Genomic DNA, 21,393 nt, shown 5'->3' with positions numbered 1-21,393 from the left:
GTGGGAAGTCTTAGGGCTGGAGGACGTCATCCTGGAGAGGAGGGAAAAAATCCCTTAGGGGGGACCGCTTCTCCAGGGGACCGGCCCGTATCTGAACGCACTCAGGATACTCCTCGGTAGGAGGGGGGTCGGGGGCTTCTTGTAGTGGGGGATTCAATTATTAAAAACATAGAGAGAGGGTTTGCGACGGATGTGAGGACCACATGGCAACTTGCCTGCCTGGTGTGAAGGATGCAGACATCACTTCTCATTTAGACAGGCTGGTAGACAGTGCTGGGGTGGAGGTAGCGGTTGTGGTGCATGTCGGCACCAACGACGTGGGCAAGTGTAGCCGGGAGGTCCTGGAGGCCAAATTTAGGCTTTTAGGCAGGAAGCTGAAAGCCAGGACCTCAAAGGTAGCGTTCTCAGAAGTGCTACCTGTTCCACGCGCAGGGCCAGCTAGGCAGGCGGAGATCAGGGGTCTCAATGCGTGGATGAGACGGTGGTGTAGGGAGGTGGGGTTTAGATTCGTTAGGCACTGGGGAACGTTTTGGGACAAGCGGGGCCTGTACAAGAGGGACAGGCTCCACTTGAACCAGAATGGAACCAGACTGCTGGCGCATAACATTAAAAAGGTGGCAGAGCAGCTTTTAAACTGATCCCTGGGGGAAGGCCGACAGGAGCCGAGGGGTATCCGGTTCGGGACTCCTCATCCCTATGGGATGAGGATGGGGAGGTTAGAGAACAACAAGACAAAGGCAGAGTAGGAGAAGAAATTGGGAAAGGTAGCGTGATGGGATGTGATAGACGGTTTGGCACAATGAGAGGATGCGGGGACAAAGGAGCGAATAAGCAGCGCATCCTGGGGCATTCTGTGTACAAATGCTTTTATGCGAATGCCCGAAGTCTCCGAGCAAAGATGGGAGAACTGGAATGTCTGGTGACAAAGGAAAACATTGACATAGTGGGCATAACGGAAACCTGGTGGAATGCGGAGAATCAGTGGGATACCGCAATCCCGGCTATAAACTCTACAGGAGGGACAGGCAGGGACGTGTTGGAGGTGGGGTGGCCGTTTATGTTAAGGAAGGGATAGAATCCAGCAAAGTAGAGATTGAAGGTGGGTCCGACTCCACCATAGAATCTCTGTGGGTTAAATTACCAGGCTTGTGCAGCGATGTAATACTGGGGGCGTGCTATCGTCCTCCAGACCAGAAATCGGATGGGGACCTTGAAATGAGGAAACAGATCAGGGAGGTGACAAGGAGGGACAGGGTTGTAATCATGGGGAACTTCAATTATCCTCATATAGACTGGGTCAATTTGTGTTCTGGTCACAATAAGGAGACCAGATTTCTTGACATGCTAAATGACTGCGGCTTAGAACAGCTAGTCACGGAGCCCACCAGAGGGCAGGTGACTCTGGATTTAATATTGTGCAGTACACAGGACCTGGTTAGAGATGTAAATGTTACTGAGCCATTGGGGAACAGTGATCATGCTGCGATCCATTTTGACATGCACATTGGGGGAAGAATACCAGGCAAATCTCTAACAAAAACCCTTGACTTCCGACGGGCGGTCTTCCCTCAAATGAGGAGGCTGGTTAGAAGGAGGTTGAAAGGGAGGGTAAAAAGAGTCCAATCTCTCCAGAGTGCATGGAGGCTGCTTAAAACAACAGTAATAGAGGCCCAGCAGAGGTGTATACTGCAAAGAAAGAAGGAGGGTTCCACTAAATCCAGGAGGGTGCCCGCATGGCTAACCAGCCAAGTTAGAGAGGCTATGAAGGGCAAGGAAGCTTCCTTCCGTAAATGGAAGTCTTGCCCTAATTAGGAGAATAAAAAGGAACATAAACTGTGGCAAAAGAAATGTAAGAAGGTGATATGGGAGGCCAAGCGAGACTATGAGGAACGCATGGCCAGCAACATTAAGGGGAATAATAAAAGCTTCTTCAAATATGTTAGAAGCAGGAAACCCGCCAGAGAAGCGGTTGGCCCTCTGGATGGTGAGGGAGGGAAAGGGGAGATAAAAGGAGACTTAGAGATGGCAGAGAAACTAAATGAGTTCTTTGCATCTGTCTTGATGGCAGAAGACCTCGGGCAGATACCACTGCCCGAACAGCCCCTCCTAATTGAGGAGTTGTCAGATAGAGGTTAAAAGAGAAGATGTTTCAGACCTAATTGATAAATTAAAGGTCAATAAGTCACCGGGCCCTGATGGCATCCACCCAAGAGTTATTAAGGAATTGAAGAATGAAGTTGCAGCTCTCTTGACTAAGATATGCAACTTGTCCCTCAAAACGGCCACGGTGCCAGAAGATTGGAGGATAGCAAATGCCATGCCTATCTTTAAAAAGGGAAAGAGGGGGGACCCAGGAAACTATAGGCCAGACAGTCTAACATCTATACCGGGTAAGATGGTGGAATGCCTCATCAAAGATAGGATCTCAAAACACATAGATGAACAGACCTTGCTGAGGGAGAATCAGCATGGCTTCTGTAAGGGTAAGTCTTGCCTCACGAACCTTATAGAATTCTTTGAAAAGGTCAACAGGCATGTGGATGTGGGAGAACCCATGGACATTATATATCCGGACTTTCAAAAGGCGTTCAACATGGTCCCTCACCAAAGGGTACTGAAAAAACTCCACAGTCAGGAAATTAGAGGACAGGTCCTCTCATGGATTGAGAACTGTTTGGAGGCCAGGAAGCAGAGAGTGGGTGTCAATGGGCAATTTTCACAATGGAGAGAGGTGAAAAGCAGTGTGCCCCAAGGATCTGTCCTGGGACCGGTGCTTTTCAACCTCTTCATAAATGACCTGGAGACAGGGTTGAGCAGTGAGGTTGCAAAGTTTGCAGACGACACCAAACTTTTCCGAGTGGTGAAGACCAGAAGTGATTGTGAGGAGCTCCAGAAGGATCTCTCCAGACTGGCAGAATGGGCAACAAAATGGCAGATGCGCTTCAATGTCAGTAAGCGTAAAGTCATGCACATTGGGGCAAAAAAACAAAACTTTAGATATAGGTTGATGGGTTCTGAGCTGTCTGTGATAGATCAGGAGAGAGATCTTGGGGTGGTGGTGGACAGGTCGATGAAAGTGTTGACCCAAAGTGCAGCAGCAGTAAAGAAGGCTAATTCCATGCTTGGGATTGTTAGAAAAGGTATTGAGAACAAAATGGCTAATATTATAATGCCGTTGTACAAATTGTTGGTAAGGCCACACCTGGTGTATTGTGTCCAGTTCTGGTTGCTGCATCTCAAAAAAGACATAGTGGAAATGGAAAAGGTGCAAAAGAGAGCAACTAAGATGATTACGGGGCTGGGGCACCTTCCTTATGAGGAAAGGCTACTGCGTTTGGGCCTCTTCAGCCTAGAAAAGAGACGTCTGAGGGGGGACATGATTGAGATATACAAAATTATGCAGGGGATGGACAGAGTGGATAGGGAGATGCTCTTTACACTCTCACATAACACCAGAACCAGGGGACATCCACTAAAATTGAGTGTTGGGAGAGTTAGAACAGACAAAAGAAAATATTTCTTTATTCAGCGTGTGGTCGGTCTGTGGAACTCCTTGCCACAGGATGTGGTGATGGCGTCTAGCCTGGATGCCTTTAAAAGGGGATTGGACAAGTTTCTGGAGGAAAAATCCATTACGGGGTACAAGCCATGATGTATATGCACAACCTCCTGATTTTAGAAATGGGTTATGTCAGAATGCCAGATGCAAGGGAGGGCACCAGGATGAGGTCTCTTGTTATCTGGTGTGCTCCCTTGGGCATTTGGTGGGCCGCTGTGAGATACAGGAAGCTGGACTAGATGGGCCTATGGCCTGATCCAGTGGGGCTGTTCTTATGTTCACCTAGGCAGCCAGAAAGACGCCCATCAAGGATGGAATGCAGCTGTAGATCTCCAGGGGGGAGGGAAGAGCTGAGAGGGCGAGCTTCCAGCCCCACTTCCGGAGGACAGGGTCTTTGGTCTTTGTCTCTTGGTGAGATAGGAGGTGGGTGGACATCCTGCCCCGCCAGGATCATGTGGCCATAGGTAACTGGCCTGAGGATCTACAAAAGAAGCTGACCTAGGTGAGAGTTAGAGAATAATAGAGTTAGCCAGTTAGCTTTGTTGTTTTATGTTTCCTAGAAGTTTTTATGCCTCTAGCATTTGCTGCCTTTTGTAACTTTTTGTAACATATGTACTTAATAAAGTAAAAATCCTTTTACCATGTTGGTTCATTGTCTGTTGGGGACAAAGGTTCAGAATCCTGCCTAGCCGTTCAGCAAGCTACCAAAAATCCCCATTGTGGACTAGTAACTTGAGGACTGAGACTTTAAGTAAAGAAAGTGCTCACTGCCTACAAGGGATATAGTTAAGCCTAGAGGGTCTCAGTATCCCTGGGCTGAGACACTGGCTCTTACAGGGTGGTGGCAGTACTACCGAACAGGGATCTTTGAGGGCTCTAGGGTTCAGAACCAACAACTCTGAGCACCGAAAACCCTGGGAGTGTGAGACCAAGTATACGACAAGAACCACAAATGAAAAAGAGGCTGGGATATACAGGGGAACTACATGGCCCCCAGAAGTGAGACTGTACAAGAAACAAGGGTTCATGAGAAAAAGTGGGTCGTGAGCCAATTTCAGGTGGGTTCCCATTCGTTTCAATATTTTATTTTTAATAGATTAGACTTGATGCTACCATGGTATGTTGACTACATTTGGGGAAAGGCTAGTCTCTATTCTTTTAACAATGATAGTCAATGGGGCTTACTCCTGGGTAAGTGTGAGTAGGATTGCAGCCTAGAATTGTTAAAAATGTTCCTGCTTGATGATGTCACTTCTGGTCATTACATCACTTCCGGTGGGTCCTGACAGATTCTCATTCTAAAACAGGGGTGTCCAAAGTTTTTGGCAGGAGGGCCACATCATCTCTCTGACACTGTGTGGGGGTGGGGGGTGGGGGGAAAAAGAATTAATTTACATTTAAATTTTGAATAAATTTACATAAGTTTACATAAATGAATATATTAAAGATGAACTTATATGAATGAATGAAGGTCTTGCAATAGCTCAAGGCCTATAAAAGGCCTTGCACAAAGCAAGGTTGGTCTTTCCTTTGCTGCCACTACTGCATCACAGGCATGAAACAGCAAGCAGTGGAGAGAGCCCTCATCCCACAGCTCATGTGAGAGGTCAAACACTCGCCCTCATGCTGAGAGCAGTTGCATCTGGCCAGTGCAGGCTCCAGCAAGTCTCCAGAGGGCCAGAGGCTCATTGGAGACTGGGGACTCCCTGAGGGCCGCATTGGGAGTCCTCAAGGGCCACAAGTGGCCCCTGGGCCAGGGTTTGGGCACCCCTGTTCTAAAATGTGAGTCCCAGTGCTAAATGTGTGAGAACCACTGGCTTATGGGAAGGCAAAACATATATACGTGAACATATAGAGAAAACAAAGTTTATCCTGGGAATCAGTGCCTAGACTGAGACCTGGACCCTAGAATAGATGTTGACCTTTTGGACTCAGCAGGTGACCCAGCAGCAAACCAGGGCCTCCTAGCACTCAGGGCCGGACAATGTGGCAATGCGCTGATGTCACCCCACTGCGCATCACCCCTTGCCTGCGCAGCACACCTGCCCATTTCTTGAATGGCTTTATTTCAGAGCCATTTGGATGGGGAAAAGGGCAGGTGGGCCCAACTCGTGGCACTTGCCACCCTCAGTGACAAGCACTGCACCCGCCCATGCGCCACCACCCTCCCCGACAACGCCTGCAGCAGGTCACTTAGGGCCTACGGCCCCCCAGGCCACCCCATTCATCTGCTACTGAGCTGGCCTGAGACCATAGACCTGGGCATACACCCAGCTCCCCTTCTCATGACACCCCAGTGGATGTGTGCAGGAGGAGAGTACGGATCTCCCTTGTGTGGAGGCAAGTCAAAGAGCAGCCCCTGTAGCTCTCTGGTTCTCAAATGTGACAAGTGAGACCTTCACTCTCTCTGGGACCCAGCTAGCTCTGAGAAACTCTTAGCCAGACTGAGACCCCAACTGGGTTCTCCCTTGCCTTTTATATGGGGCTCTCAGGAAGTTATGCTCATATTGGTAGGACCTCAGATGCTCCTGGCACCATGTCCAAATATGGGCACCTCTGTCAGTTGGCTCTCCTAACTGTCCACTGTGGCTTTTGGCGGGAAACCGTCATGATTCCTCTGAACCCTTTCACACACCTGTTCCCCCCCCCCCCCCACCTTGATTTCTCTCAAGGAGTCTGAGGAGATTTTTTAACACCTTTATAATCAGAAACAGTCTTTATGGGATGCTATACAATTAAACTGCTCATACTACACAAATGACATTGCCTCACATGTTGTGGGGGAACACATTCTTAAGAGTGTGTTCTGCTGCTCACTTCTGAGGGAAGACATTTTTCTAATGCCTTTATTATACTTTTACAGCTGTCCCTGATCCTCTTGTTTGGTTTCACATACAAACTCTCAAGAATTTCTGCAAAACAGCCCTGTAAGGTGGGCCAGTCCTATATCTAATGGAAGGGGTTGAGAGGCTCCCACAGTCACAGCAGCCATATGGCTTGGTGTGGATCCCCTCATGTGTCACCATGCTGGAGTGGCGGCTGGACTTCTTCCCACACTCTGAGCATGTGCGAGGCTTCTCAGTGTGGATGTGCTGGCTGGACGGTGGACGTGTGTGGCTTCTTGAGGTGGACGTGCTGGCTGGTGCTGTTCCTACAGTCCGAGCATGCACAGTCCAAGCACACTCCGAGCATGTGCGTGGCTTCTCAATGTGGATGCGCTGGCTGGGCATGTGTGGAGTGCTGGTCGACGTGTGTGGCTTCTCGAGGTGGACGTGCTGGCTGGTGCTGTTCCCAGTCCGAGCATGCACAGTCCAAGCATGCTGTTCCCACAGTCTGCGCATGCATACAGCTTTTCCCATGTGGGTCCGCTGGTGAGTCACCAGGATGGCTCTCGTGCTGTAATGTTTGCCACAAGCAGAGTGGATGTTTGTGCTCTGTTTGTGTGCTCAGAGTGGATGTTTGTGCCCCACTTGTGCTCTGCTAATGGGGGATGTTTGCCCCCACTTGTGCGCCTTGTTTCCTGCTGAGGTCCTTCCATGGGGGACAGGGTCAGACTTTCAGTGGAAGATCCTCCCAAATTCAAACCACATCTCTTCTTTTTCCCCCACAAAGGGGTTCCTGGAGGACTTTCTCTTCGGTTTCAGTGAGAGGTTTCCAGAATATTCTGACCAACCTGCCACATTTACTAAGACATATGGAACTTATATGGAACTTATATGGAACAGTCTTATATGGAACTCCTTGCCCCTGTCCCAGCAATGCTAATGTGCCAAGAACAAATTTTAGTTCAGGAATGTTTCAGGGAGCAATCAAGACATGACACCCTATAGCAGCTATTTTTAGCCTTTTCCACACTGACAAGGCACTAAAATTGTCAAGGCATACCATCAGGTTTTAGACAGTTGACAAGGCACACCATGCTGCCAGTGGGGGGCTCACATCCCCCATTAGCCCTACTAATAAATGACATTTCCTCAAATTCTTGTGGCACACTTGTAGACCACTCACGGCACACCAATGTGCCACAGCACAGTGGTTGAAAATGGCTTCCCTATATGATCCCACTGCATCCCAAACTCACCCAGCTGGCAATGCTACACTCCAGTGCTGGAAACTGGAAGTAAATGGCAATGATGCATTTTGTGTCATGCATTGTCACTGGCCACTCACTTCTGGGTTGCGAAGAAGTTACAGAGCCTAATATAACAGTAAGGAGACCAGGGCAGGCCACTTTTTTGGCATGTGTTTTTTGAGCACAGTAGCTCTGCCCAGCACACTGAGATATTTTTATGCTCGCACCGCGATATCGCTGCTTTGCAGTGGGCCTCCTGTGACAGCCCCAGGGGGGCCTCACAATGCACAGATCGGAAACCTCTGCTGCCATATCCTATTGCCACTGCTCTGCATCTGGCATTCAGTGACAGGCAACTGCTAAAACCCAGAATTTGCATACAGTCATCATGACTTGTAACCTCTGGACATATCCTCTATAAATCTGTACAATTCCCTTTGAAAGACATCTAGGCTTTCAAGTGCCCTTACAACATCATGTGGCAAGGAGTACCATGGATTAATCATATGTTTGGTAAGGGATATTTCCTTTTGTCTGTTCTAACTCTCCAGCCAGTCAATTTTAGTGGATGTCCCCTGGTTCTGGTGTTGTGTGACGAGGACAAGAACTTCCCTCTATCCAATCTATCCTTCCCATGCATCATTTTATATGTCTTACAACACAAGCAGGAATGCCTCACTCCTCCAGCAGAAACTGCTGTGCCAGTAAAGCATTTTGCAACCGCACAGAAGATAGGGTTGCAGGCGGAAAGGCCTGCGCATCCCACCTGCACCAGTGCAGGCCTTGCATGCGCTGGAGCAGGTAACAGCTGCTCTGAGCAGTGCAGTAGCAGAGGAAGGTTCTTTATCAGTGCTGCTGGCATGTGCCGTCTCCTATTCTCATTCTCAGGCTTCAAATCCTGACACGGCTCAACTTGGGCTTGAACCAGCGATTTAGCAGGGGCAGGTCCATGTAGATCACTGGTGCAGGCTGCAGCTTTCCTCAGGGCAAGGAGACAAATGATCCCTTACCTCGAGCCTGCTCCATTCAAGCAAAGGATGTAGTGTGGCAATGCTGGCCCCACTGCAGGATTGGATTAGGCCAGTGGTTTTCAAACTCTCCAGGAGAGTTTAAGCCACTGTAAATTCTTGCGGGGGCGGGGGGGAGGCAGCTGGGGTGGGCGGAAGGCAGCGGCGCGATCCCCAGGAACGCACTGCTCAGGGGGCTGCAGGGGCTTGGAAGCACTTACCTAAGCCCCCTACACCCTCCCCAGGGTGCGGGGAGCCTGGTACAAACCTTTGTTAGAACTCCCTGCAGCAGTGAATGTAACAGCGGAGCGATCGCGCCCCACCTCCGCTACAGCAGAAGTGGAGCGAGATCGCTCCATTTTCACTTTCACTGCTGTGGGGAGTGCTAACAAAGGTTAGCACCGGGCTCACCGCACCCTGGGGAGGCTGCAGGAGGCTTGGGTAAGTGCACCCAAGCCCCTGCAGCGCCCCTGAGCGGTGCGATCCTGGAGATCATGCTGCTGCCTCCTCCCTGCCTCCAGGCTTCCCCCGCCCCTTAAGGGGGCAGAGGCCAGGGCCCACAGGCTGGGGCATCGCAACGCCGCAGTTTGAAAAGCCCTGGATTAGGCTATCAATCAAGTCCCCCCTCATGTGCCTTCTGCCTCAGCCACTGTAGCCTTTCCTTGTAAGGGAGATGTCTCAGCCCACACATTGTTTTGGTTCCATTAACCCATTTCTCATGCCCTCTGCCAGCTGCACCCCAGTAGGTGCAGGGCATGTCCTCCATCCTTGAAGGAGAAAAGTGTGTGTTCACATGAGCAAAATGGCAGAGGTATTTCAGTATAACTAGGTGTAAAGTAATGCACGTTGGGGCAAAAAAACAAAACTTCACATATAGGCTAATGGGTTCTGAGCTGTCTGTGACAGATCAGGAGAGAGATCTTGAGGTGCTTGTGGACAGCTCATTATAGTTTATAGTTGGCAACCTTCAGTCTCAAAAGACTATGGTATCGCGCTCTGAATGGTGGTTCTGGAGTGGACAGCTCAATGAACATGTAAACCCACTGTGCGGCAGCAGGTCAAACGGAGGCCAATTCCATGCTTGGGATCATTAAAAAGGGGATTGAGAATAAAACAGCCAGTATAATAATACCATTGTACAAATCAATCGTAAAGCCACATCAGAAGTAGTTACCACATCACAAGTTCACATCACAGTAGTAGTGCTTGCACATCACAAAAGGATATAGTAGAACTGGAAAAGTTACAGAGAAGAGCTACTAAATGATTAGTAGGCTGGGGCACATCCCTTATGAGGAAACTCTCTTTAAAAAGTACAGTTTAAAAGCTGAGTTCTAAACTTAATATACAAAATAAAGAGATTGCGTAGAATCAGTAAAAATGCCACATTATAAAAGGAAACGACTTACAAAACATCAAGATGGCAGAAATATACACCTAACTAAAACACAACCCAAGATGCTGACCATCTTAAGAGATTAATGGAGGCCATACTCAAAAATCAGATAGGACAGAAGGGTGCTCCTCAATTTAGGGGTTCAACTTTCCTAATGTTTAACAGTCAATATAACACTCCAATCACTTATGTGGTTTCACTCCTGTATGAGTTCGTTGATGAACAGTCAGGCCTGAGCTCCGGCTGAAGCTCCTTCCACACTCCAAGCATGCGTATGGTTTCTCCCCTGTGTGAGTCCTTTTATGCAAATTCAGCCTTGAGCTCAGACTGAAACTCTTTCCACACTCCAAGCATTTATATGGTTTCTCCCCTGTGTGAGTTCTTTGATGCACAGTCAGGCTATCGCACCTACTGAAGCTCTTTCCACACTCAAAGCATTTATACAGTTTCTCCCCCGTGTGGGTTCTTTGATGCACAGTCAGATGTGAGCCCTGGCTGAAGCTCTTGCCACACTCCAAGCATTTATATGGTTTCTCCCCTGTGTGGGTTCTTTGATGTGAAGTCAGGTTACAGCTCTGAATGAAACTCTTTCCACACTCCATGCATTTATATGGTTTCTCCCCTGTGTGGGTTCTTTGATGTAAAGTCAGGCTTTTCCTGTCAGTGAAGCTTCTTCTACACTCCAAGCACTTATATGGTTTCTCCCCTGTGTGGATTCTTTGATGTGAAGTCAGGTCAGAGCTCTGAATGAAGCTCTTCCCACACTCCAAGCATTTATAGGGTTTCTCTTTTGTGTGGGTTCTTTGATGTAAAGTCAGGCCTTTTCTTTCAGTGAAGCTCTTCCCACACTCCAGGCATTTATATGGTTTCTCCCCTGAGTGGGTTCTTTGATGTGAAGTCAGAACAGAACTCCAAACAAAGCTCTTTCCGCACTCCAAGCACTTATAGGGTTTCTCCCCTGTGTGCATTCTTTGATGTACAGTCAGGCTTCTGCTCTCACTGAAGCTCTTTCCACACTCCAAGCATTTGTAGGGTTTCTCCCTCATGTGAATTCTTTGATGACAGGTCAGATCCCAGCTCCGAATGAAACTCTTTCCACACTCCAAGCATTTGTATGGCTTCTCCCCTGTGTGTTTTCTTTGATGATAGGTCAAGTGACATCGCCGAATGAAGCTCTTTCCACACTCCAAACATTTGTATGGCTTCTCCCCTGTGTGGGTTCTGTGATGGACCGTCAGGTCCCAACTCTGAACGAAGCTCTTTCCACATTCCAAGCATTTGAATGGTTTTTCCCCTGTGTGGACTGCTTGATGAAAGGTCAGGCTTGACCTGTAACTGAAGCTCCTTCCACACTCCAAGCATTTGTATGGGTTTTCCCCTCTGTGGTTTCTTAGATGCATAGTCAGGTTCCAGCCCCGAATGAAGCTCTTTCCACATTCCAAGCATTTGAATGGTTTTTCCCCTGTGTGGACTGTTTGATGAAAGGTCAGGCTTGACCTGTAACTGAAGCTCCTTCCACACTCCAAGCATTTGTATGGTTTTTCCCCTCTGTGGTTTCTTAGATGCATAGTCAGGTTCCAGCCCCGAATGAAGCTCTTTCCACACTCCAAGCATTTGTATGGTTTCTCCCCAGTATGGGTTCTTTGATGAAGAATAAGGCTTATGTTCTGACAGAAATTCTTTCCACACTCCAAGCATTTAAATGGTTTCTCCAGTGTGTGGGTTCTTTGATGCAAATTCAGGCTTGAGCTCTGACTGTAGCTCTTTCCGCACTCCAGGCATTTATACGGTTTTTCTCCTGTGTGGATTCTTTGATGCAACTTCAAATGTGAGCTCCAACGAAAGCCCTTTCCGCACTCCAAGCATTTATGTGGTTTCTCTCCTGTGTGGATTATTTGATGCAACTTCAAGTGGGAGCGCCAACTGAAGCTCTTCCCACACTCCCAACATTTATATGGTTTCTCCCCTGTGTGGGTTCTCTGATGCCTTCTAAGTTTTGGCTTACTACTGAAAGTCTTTGCACACTGAGGACATTTTTCCTTCCTCTTTCCTTTATCATTTTCTTGATCGACTGGGATGACACTGAAATCTCCACTTTGAAGAGTATCCAATTTTTTTCTCCATTTAACATGGAGGTCATAACCCTGACAAACAATAGATTTGGACCTCCAGACAGGTGCTGGGCTTCCCTCCTGCCTCTCTACTCCATCCTGGTCTGGAAAATTCACTTCCTCTACACCAAGAATGGTGGTTTCTGGTAATACCCAACATGGCTTCCTCTGATCCTTATTGTCTTCTCTGTTGCCTCCTGGAACAGGGAGAAAAACTTGATCACAGTTCAATAGAGAAATGGGACCTCTAATGCACACACCTAGGGATAAAGATTCATAAGCAAACCCCAGTGGACTCAGGACACATAGGATTGGGGCCAAGCTCAGTGAATGACTCTCAGGCCCAATTCTATCCAACATTCCAATGCTGACGCAGCCAGGCCAAACGAAGTATGCACTGCATTCTGTAGTGGGGAGGCAGTCACAGAGACCTCCTCAAGGTAAGTGAACATTTGTTCCCTTACCTTTGGGCTACATTGGCACAGCAAAATTGGGTGGGATTTGGCTCTCAGCTGCTGTAGGGAAGGGGCGTAATGGTGGCTCCCCCCGGATTCTCTCAGGTCTCACAGCTTCAGGTTATCCTCTTATAAGTGCTAAAACCTCTCTTATTTTCTAGAATTTGCTTTTTGGACGAGTGGGTTCATTCTTGTTTCAACGGCACATAGATGACACTGACCTCAACGACACTGGGAAGGTAAGGAGTCGATTTCTACTGGCTCCATTTTATTACCCATCTTGTATTCTATTGTCCTTAGGGCACTGAAGCTTTGGCATAAGCTAAACACATGCCAGGCAAAAACTGGAGAAAAAACGCAATCAATGCCACTGTTTTTCTGCCCTCCCGTGGCTGGTGGATGAAGCAGGGATGATAGTGTGTATTGGCAAACAGAAGTTTGCATGTGACATTTTGAGGTTGACTTGCTGCTAGCCCGCCCAACTCAGCAAAATGGCATCTCATTCATGGCCACTAATTAAGTACTCTTGCCAACCGTCTCGCCCTCCAAACAAGGAGAATCAGACCAAAGGTCCACTTAGTCCAGCTTCCTGTATCTCAGTGGCCCACCAGATACTTCAGAGAGCACACAAAGCAAGAAGATTCCTGTGTCCTGTTGCCACTCCCTTGCATCTGGTATTCTGAGGTAGCCTACTGCTGAAATCAAGAAGTTGCCGATACCAAGGGCCAACCCATGGTGAATCAGCATAATGATCTCAGGCATTGCAGGGCAATGACAAAGCCTGTTCCACACTGTAGCCGCCTATCTTTGCAGTCGTGCAGGGCAACTGCTTCCACCACACATCGCCCCAGAAGGCTCTGCAGCTGGATTTCCAGAGGGGGAAGTGGCTGCCGGGTGCACTCTCTGCAAAGATCAGTTACAAAGATAGGAGGCTGTGGCATGAATCAGTAAGGCTCCCACAGGCTAGAGGAGGGGTGTCAAACTAGTTTCATACAGCAGACCAAATAGCATTTATGATGCCTGCTGAGGGCCAGAAGTGATGTCATTAGGCAGGAAGTGATGTCAAGCAGGTCATTAATAGAAATAAGCACTTTTTCTCACTTAGGAACACATTAGCTGCAAATGACAGAAGAGAAAATATGCAAATCTTGATCATATTTCAAGATACAGCAGAGCCCAATGATCATTTGGGCTGCCATTTCAGCAGCAGCACCTCAGCACTGCTCAGCAGCTAAGAGCCTGAGGCCCGGATAAAAAATTTCCGTGGGCTGCATCCAGTCCCCGGGCCTTATATTTCACACCTCCTGGCTAGAGTTTGGAGGCCCCTGGCCTATACCCATCATGGTTTATAACCTGTAATGGACTCTTCCTGCACAACTCTGTTCAATCCCCAATTTTGTGGAAGCCGAGAGAGTGATGTCTGGATGCAGCCCTGGCCAGAGCCCTGCTGGAGGGAAGAGGCCAGGAATTGGAAGAGGAGTTGGTACAACAGAGGTGGGGAGTGAACCCAGAGTGGCATTTGTGGAGAAGGAGTGGGTGCAAACAATAGGCTGGCAAAGGAGGTGGGGGGATTGAAGGGGGAAGAGTACAGTGTGGGAGATGGGCCCATCTGATCCTAGCTCTGATGAGGAAAACAGAAACTAAGGAAGGAAATGTTGTGAGGTGTCAACACGAATGCAAAATAAGCCACAGGAATGTGATTAAACACAGCCCCCACCAACCAAGAACAGGATCCACAACACAGCTCAGCAGTTGCCTGCTGTTCTGTCCCCTCCCTTGGTGTCCAAGAAAGAGGGAGTGCCCCATTCTTCTAGCTAGGAGAGAAGGTCAGGTTGGGAAATTCTTTGGAGGGAACAAATATAATACCTATATCTGACTGCAACATACCTAGGCATTGTACATTCCTCTGCTCCAATGTACTATTGCCCAGAGCCAAGCTCTTGCAATTCGCACATGTAGATTTGTAGCAGAAATGGCAGGCCTTTTGCAACATGCTCTATGGAGAAACTACCCTTTTTCACTCTGGGTGTGGTTTGGGGGTGAGGAATATTGCTGCAGCCAGGATCCTCCCAACACCCAAATCACCCATAGCCTTTCCTCTCCCTGCCTTGAGCCACCCCCTCCACTGCTTTACTTCCTCTGGTGTGGTCATTTATGGCAGCACTGTGGCATTTACAACAGTGAGAATGAGACTTCCACTGTCATAATCTGTGGATAGGATTGGACTGCTAATTTAGTATAGCTGTATGACTGCTTGCTTTGAAGTTGATCTTAGATCTATCAATTTATATTGTGTATCTTTAATTGCATTGTATCCTTTTATGCTGCAAGACAACTCAAGGCCCCCTCTAGGAGAGTCAAGCAGGATACACATATCCAGGCCACATCTGCAAAAACTCTGTCTTGACGGCACACATGCAAGTGTCAGGGTACGCTCAGCAGGCATACTCAGTCAAACCTCAGTTTTGACCTAAAAACTCTTGCAACTATGTGAAAGCAGATAAGAGGCAAGAGATGCAAAAATCCCAAGGGGGGGAAAAAAAGAGCCGAGTAGAAGTTTCCTCTACAATATTGTTTCTCAAACTGTGGGTCAGGACCTACTAGATGGGTCACAAGCCAATTTCAGGTGGGTCCTCATTCATTTCAATATTCTATTTTTAGTATATGAGACTTGATGCCAACATGGTTTGTGACTGCATTTGGGGAGATCTGTACTTTTAACAGTCTACAATGTATATACTTTTAACAATGATAGTCAATGGGGCTTACTCCTGGGTGTGGATAGGATTGCAGCCTAGGATTGTTAAAATTTTTTCCTGCTTGATTATGTCACTTCTGGCCATGACATCACTTCCAGGTTAATGACATTGCCTCCGGTGGGTCCTGACAGACTGTCATTCTAAAAAGGAAGTCCTGCATTAAAAAGTTTGAGAACCACTGCTCTACAATATAGGCAGGGCCCCCACTTCATGCCTGAATTGCCCAAATTGCACTGGTCATCAGTAGCAAGCAGGCAGCTTTTGGGAACTATCAGAGACTTGAAACACATATGCGCATGGAGACCTGTGTACATCAACCTTGTAATAAATGTGGTGCTGCACCTTATCGCTTAATTTTGTTTCTCAGCATAACTATAATTCCTCTGCTGCAATGACTACAGACTGAGCAGTGCAGGACTTGCCAGGTAAGTCAGTGAAGTTCTGTGCCACCAAATTTGTGCCTTTGTAGAGCTGAAATGGAACAGAGTCATGAGAGTGATGGACGGGGAGGTGAAATGTCAAATCCTATGCCATAGTTGGACCTCAGTCATTACCCCTATGGTGTCTTAAAACTGCACTGACTTGTGATGCAAGTCAACAAGGACAAGTCAAGCCTTTGGAAGGGCACCAGGATGCAGGTCTCTTGTGTGCTCCCTGAGGCATCTGATGGTCCATTGTGAGATACAGGAAGCTGGACTAGATGGGCCTTTGGCCTGATCCAGCAGGGCTTTTCTTATGTTCAAAGGAGAGCATGTCACTGCTCTCTCTCTACGCCTCCCCAGTATCAACTCCAGCTCATGGGACAAAAGTCCTGTAAGGACCGTTCTGAAAGGTGGTGTGGAAAATGGGGACTCTTCTCCACAAGAGAAACTTTTGAGGTGACTCAGCACTGGTTAGGATAAGTCAGCACAGTACAACTCTGCCATTCTGATCTCATTGCCTGGAAGGCCACGACAGCAGCTTGGCTCCAGCACTTGCTAGGTGGGGCTCATCTGTGACTTTCTTCCTTTAGAGTCTGAGGAAGCTGTGATGTGGAGAGGAAGGTGGCAGGCCAGAGCATCACTCACTCTGATCACAATGACACTTTCAGTCTAGAGCTCAGGCAAGCTGTTGTAGCAGCTTGCAGATGACAAAGTCAGAATGGCACAGATGTACTTTGCTGACTCAACCTAAAGAGTGCCAACATATCCCAGAGAGGAGGAGAGTTTTTACTGTGATAAAGGGTCCCCATTCAGCCAGCACCATCTGGTCCAAACCTACTGCTGTGATATGTAGTCCTGAGCATAAGCAAGTTACCTGCTGATTCTTCTTCTTTCTGGAAATCCTGGAAAAATGCACACTTCCCTTCTTCCAGCTGTGAAATGAAGGCAGGCTTGGGAAATTCCTCTGAGAAAGAAACAAGGAGATGGGATATTTTTGGCTACAAAATACTGAGGCTTTGCAGAGTGACCTGACTCGTTTGTTGCCCCTGAATCCCCAAAAGGGCACAGAGCAGGACAGGAGAAGAGGCAACCACAGGGAACACACATGCATGAATGTGCTGCAAGACTAGCTGCATGGACCCCAAAGCGCCTGTCTGGCTTATGTGAGTGTAGGCTCACTACTCATGACAGCGGGAATGAAACAGCAGTTGGGAACCCAGCTGCAAGGGTAAAACCTGTTTCTTCCATCCACTTCTCAGCACATGGAAGGGAAGCTTCAATCAAGAGACCAACTTCCTTCCTCCTCCTCCACATTCCTTCTCTGCTTGCCTAAATTCCCAGCCTCTTTGCAGAATTAAGGCAATTCTGCAAAGAGGCTGGGAATTTAGGTAAGCAGAGAAGGAATATGGCATTCTCCTGTTTTGTCATTCCCTAAGCATGACAATCCAAAGCAGCCATACTTCAGTGGTAGAGAACCTGCTTTGCATGCAAGAGACTCCAGGATCCATCCCTGGCACCAACTCAAGGGAGGGCTGGGAGATGTCCCTGCCTGAACCCCTGGAGAACTGCTGTCAGTCAGTGTAGACAGAACTGAGCCAAATGGGCCAAGCACCTGACTCAGGGGAAGGCAGCTGCCCTCTGGCCCCAAACTCCATGTATGACTCTCCAGATAAGCTCAGGGTGGGAGCATGGACTCTTTTAAAGGTTAAGACCCCTCTCCCGGTTCCTTCTCTTTGCGTACAATGGCATTAAATCCTGCTCCTGAGCAAAGCCTTTTTTCATAACAAGAAAAAGTATCAAGATATGGTCATTAAAGTAAACCAAGAGAAAGAGGATTGAAGTGGCCAATTCCTCCATTTGGCTCCAATGCCCAAATAGGGCTGGCAAAGCGGTAGGCTCCAAAAGCCTTTCTTGACACCACCACAGACAAAGATAGTGTCAGCCACAAGCCCTGGAAGTGATCCAGAAATCATATGTGAGAATCAGGAGAAGCAATAACCCTCAGTCCCGGCCCCCTTTCACTTTAGAAATAAGTCCCCTATAAGGAACCAGATCAGAGCCCCCATGTCTCGCTGGAGACATCATGCACAGATCAGGGATCTACCACAGCCCCTTCCGTAAGACTGAGAACTCCCACATTCCCCTGCTGATACAACGGACAGGAAGGTCATGTAAAATCCCCCCAGCAGCAGCGCCTGGTCCTCGACTGACCATCAGTTCACAAGGTAAGAAACTGAACCATGCAGAAGGAAGAGCGTGATGAGCACTGTCAGGTACAAGCAGCTCATTTTGCAGGCCTGGAAGGGCCTAACTGGGATGTTGTAATTTTCACTCTTGATTTCTTTAACTAGACTTTTCTGTCCTGCTGTTTCAGCCCCAAAGAGCATCAGTCAGTCAGTAACAGAGAGGCACAGCAGGCATGTTCAAGGAACAAGTTCCAGTCCCACACGTCCCATTTCTACGGTGCAATCCTGAGAGTGAGAAACCAGAAGAGAAGCAGCTCATGCCTTTGGTTCCTACATACTGAGAAAGAAGGTATCCTTACCCTTCAGAGAGGCCATAATCCAGTAATTCTCCAGCATGACTTCCCGGTACAAGGCTCTCTGGCCTGGATCCAGCAGAGCCCACTCCTCCTCTGTGAAGTGCACAGTCACCTCCTCAAAGGACACCAGAACCTGGAAGGAAAAGACAGTCTGTCCTCATAGGTAACGTCTCACTGTTTTGAAATTACACTCCCCTGCTTTTTGGCCCACAGTCTGAAATGACAAATTCAATTGGGATCAAATGGATATTTCCCTGTAGTATATTTGTCAAATCAGACCAGTTGTTTGCCTGGGTATTTTCCCCATTCTTTTCTGATGGAACAGATGCCAACCCTGTATGATGCTTGAGGTCCTGATGGAAAACAACACATCGCTCACTGAATGATCACAGCTGCAGCATTAGTCTGGGAGGCAGAACAACTTATCAATCATTTAACCTTCTCTTCTATGTATTTGGTGATCTTATAGATACATTTTTGTAAACTTTCCAGAATCCCTGAATTATATTTACATCTGACGGAAGGGAACAGCTGCCAAGAAGCAGGAGGCATCCCCACAGTCCTGTCAATTCCTCTGGCCAATCAAGGTCCTTATAGGGATGCTTTGGTGAGATCTCTTGGAAAGACTGGTGCCAACTTTGACCTTGCAAAGAAGCTTGTTTGTTACAGAAAAGGATAAAATAGCACTGCTGGTAGAACAGGTGGTAAAGCCGCCCTTCAGAATTAGTACATCTAGGTGAGTGTTAAGAGTAAGTATAGGAGCCTAGCTTGATTGTTTTAACAAGAGAAATTTATTCTCTTAAGGGCGCAACCCTAACCAACTTTCCAGCACTGACTTAGCCACAGTGCAGCCCCCAAGGTAGGGTAACAAACACGCCCTTAGCTTGAGGAGGCCCCCTTGACTACCTCCCCACTGCAGGATGCAGTGCACACCACACTGGCACAGCTATGTCAGTGCTGGAAAGTTGGTTAGGACTGCGCCCTAAGTAACTAAAGGTCTTTCTTGTTTGCGTAACCATATTGTGTAAACTATCAGTGTTTTGTGTGATTCTAGGGAAACTGGGGAGAAAAGGGTCCCTGCCTCTCCTCACTCCAGCCAGTGCAATCAAAGGGCCCCCTGATGTTATGAAAAGGGGAGATGCAGCTTAGAGAAAGGTATTCCAGACTCCACTCAAATCTGGCTTAATAATAGGGGACAAATTACAACTTGGTCAACTGATCAGCATTACAACTCATGGAGTTTCTGGGAACTCACACTCTTCTTCTGAGGGGTCCAATATAATACCTTTTGGCTCAGACAAAAATGCTTCCTTCCAGGCCTAAAAGAAAGAAGGAGGTGTTCAAGCTGTTTCTTGCATGCTGTGCTGGTGATATACCCCTTACCTGAGCAGGCTGCATAATTGCTGATTCTGTGGCATGGAAAAGAGGAGACCGCCTAGACTGTAGCCCTGATGCCATTCCCCTGCCTGTGAGGGAGACAAACATGATGGAAGACTTTCACCCTTCACGCCCTTTTCAAACCTCACTTCCTTATGCAAATTGTCACTGTTTTCCCTGTTTGCTCCATAGCTCGGGATTCTGATCCAAAAATGCCACAGTGGGGAAGTCCCACATATCTTCATTCACTTTCTTCAAATTCTTCCTTCTGCCACTTTGTCCCTGTTTCTCCCCTCTCTGCCCATCTAGGCATCTCCCTCTCCTCCTTGACATCTCCTTGCAAAACGCAGAACCTTTCCAGGCCCACCAGGATCTGTCTTTCCTGCTGTCCCAGGTCCTTCCTCCTGCTGCTATCCATTTATGAAGCCCAGTCCCTAAGACTGCATGCAAGACAGGTGCTATATGGATTCCAGGTTATGTCTTTAACTAGAACCATGAGAGCTGATGCGATTTGTATATGCATGGGGTGGAAGGGGATCATAATTAATGGGGAGGTCTGCTTCCCATAGCAGACCTTTCAGTCCTGCATGGAAGCCATATTATCTCTGCAAGCAGAAAGGGACCCCACCACCACCATGGAAAGATACACTTGAATAATGCACACGTTTTGACACCGGATATGGAAAGATGTCATTCTGCGCAGAGCAGACATTGGGGGCTGTCTCTTACCCGGTCACTTGCTGGGGAGCTCACCCTGCTTTGTCCTCCTCAGCTTCTTCTGAAGATATCCACTATCTAACACAGTGGTTCTCACACTTTTAGCACCAGGACCCACTTTTCAGAATGAGAATCTGTCGGGACCCACCAGATGTGATGTTTTGACCGGAAGTGACATCATTGAGCAGGAAAATCCCATTTACTATCATTGTTAAGAGCATATGCATAGTAGCCTGTTAAAACTACAGATTTGTAACATGTCCCCAAATGCAGTCACATGCCATGGCAGCATCAAGTCTAATATATTAAAAATTATTGAAATGAATGGGGACCCACCTGAAATTGGCTCGCAACCCACCTAGTGGGTCCCAACCCACAGTTTGGGAAACACTGGTCTAATAAACTCCCTGGTTCCTTTGGATCAGGCTTGGGTGCTGGAAAGATCCGTCTCAGTTGCAAAATCCAGCTCTCTTTCTTAGGAGTTTTATCTCACCTGCCTAAAAACAGAAAGTTACAACCGTTTGGCCAGTAAAACCATTTTAAAGACATGCATTAAAAATAAAACACAGCAAAAAGCACTCCCCCACTCTGTTCCTGGAACAGTCCCTGGCCTAAAATGTGGTTCTCCATACAACCTGCTGTTCTTTGCATGGGTTTCAGCGCTGAGTGGCCCCTTCTGGGTCTCCCTGTTCCAGCTCTTCCACCAGCCTTGTCCAAACCCCCACCACAGAAATCAAGCCACTGAAGCCATTGCTGCCCAACGTTGCATACACACAACAGGGATCAAATGTGGACAGCTCTGGGCTGGGCAGAAACGGGTTAAGGGCAGATCCAACCCTTAGCATGCAAGTGAGGGGGACTGCCACAGTTCTCTGCCTCCCCTTCACCAGCAGTGTTTTAAGCCTGCGTGTTTGCCCCTCTTGGGCTTCTGTCCCACCTCTTCCTATTCCTTCCCACCCACAGCAGCCCTGCTGAT

General features: G+C 47.9%; 1 pseudogene; it reads right to left on the bottom strand.

Moving 5' to 3' along the window:
• The window catches only part of LOC136640512 (zinc finger protein 721-like), a 35,434-nt pseudogene extending 14,105 nt beyond the window's left edge, over window positions 1-21,329 (bottom strand).
• Window positions 21,330-21,393: the final 64 nt, after the last annotated feature.

This window comes from Tiliqua scincoides, chromosome 2 (genome assembly GCF_035046505.1).
Source record: "Tiliqua scincoides isolate rTilSci1 chromosome 2, rTilSci1.hap2, whole genome shotgun sequence".
Classification (NCBI taxonomy): domain Eukaryota; kingdom Metazoa; phylum Chordata; class Lepidosauria; order Squamata; family Scincidae; genus Tiliqua; species Tiliqua scincoides.
The sequence above is the reverse complement of the archived record's forward strand: the minus strand, read 5'-3'. Positions and strand labels throughout refer to the sequence as shown.